The 1,133-nt window shown below is 20.7% G+C and overlaps 1 annotated feature.

The window, feature by feature from the left end:
• Nucleotides 1-12: 12 nt before the first annotated feature.
• Nucleotides 13-1,056: a repeat region.
• Between the last annotated feature and the right edge of the window lie 77 nt (nt 1,057-1,133).

Here is a 1,133-nt window from a genome sequence, read left to right as displayed (position 1 = left end):
TTTGATTCTTTGAATAAAAATGATTTTGGATCATTTATAAAATCAACTTCATCATTTTTAAAATTAACATATCCTCCAAATTTATTTCCGTTGTATCTTCAATAATAATTATTATATGTTCTTTATTCATTATTTTTTGATCAAATATTGATGTATTCTTATTCCAATCATCAATATCTGAATCAAATATTATATTGAATACTTTTCTATTTGTCCTCTTCTAGTCGTTTCATTTCTTCCATTGTGCCCATTCCTCTCATTTTCTTTAATCTTTCTTCTTCTTGTTTCTTTCTTTTTCTTCTTCTTTTTTCTTCTTCTTCTCAAAATAATCACTATAATATGTTTCCCATTCTTTTTTCTTTTTGTTAAATGATTGGGTGATTTTATCACTTTCTTTTGGTTTTCTCAATAGTTTATTTTTCATATTCATTTCTTCAATTGAAATGATTTTATTATTTATTTCTTCATCTTTATTACATTCTTCTATTATTTTGTTCATTTGATTCTTTATTATTTCAACTACTTTAATTGTTTCTTGACTTTTTATTATATTAATTTTCTTCTTCTTTCTGTTTCATCAATCCTATCAAATATTCCTTCTCCCCTTTTAATAGCTTCTGAATATGTTTCATCTGGTTTTATTTTAAATATTTCATTTTTAATACTTCCTAAATAATAATGATAATGTTTATTAATATCATCAATGGATTGTTGAATATTTGGAAGTGTTTCTATTGTTTCTTTAAAGAATTGAGTGTTCTTATTTATTAACTCTTCCATTTTAATTTAATGAATATCAGATTAAAATCAGATGATTAAATAACTAAATACACGTTTATAACATTTCATTTTATTTATTATTTTATTATTTTAATAAACATCATTTCATTTTATTCATTAAGTTAAATGTTATTTCATTTTTATTGTTTTAAGTAACAATAATAAAAATAAGAAATTAAAAGATAATTAAAATAGAAATAACAAAACATTTCATCCATAATTAATAATAATATCACATAATAATGACAGAAATGAAAACACAAATAAAAAACAATCCAATTAAATCAAATTATGAAAAGTGAATTAATAATAAAGCAAATAGAAGAATGAGAATAAGGATGATAGAGAAGAGA

The sequence above is a fragment of the Entamoeba dispar genome, genomic scaffold (assembly GCF_000209125.1).
Source record: "Entamoeba dispar SAW760 scf_1105229458051 genomic scaffold, whole genome shotgun sequence".
In the NCBI taxonomy this organism is placed as follows: Eukaryota; Evosea; order Mastigamoebida; family Endamoebidae; genus Entamoeba; species Entamoeba dispar.
This window is presented reverse-complemented; position numbering and strand designations above follow the sequence as displayed.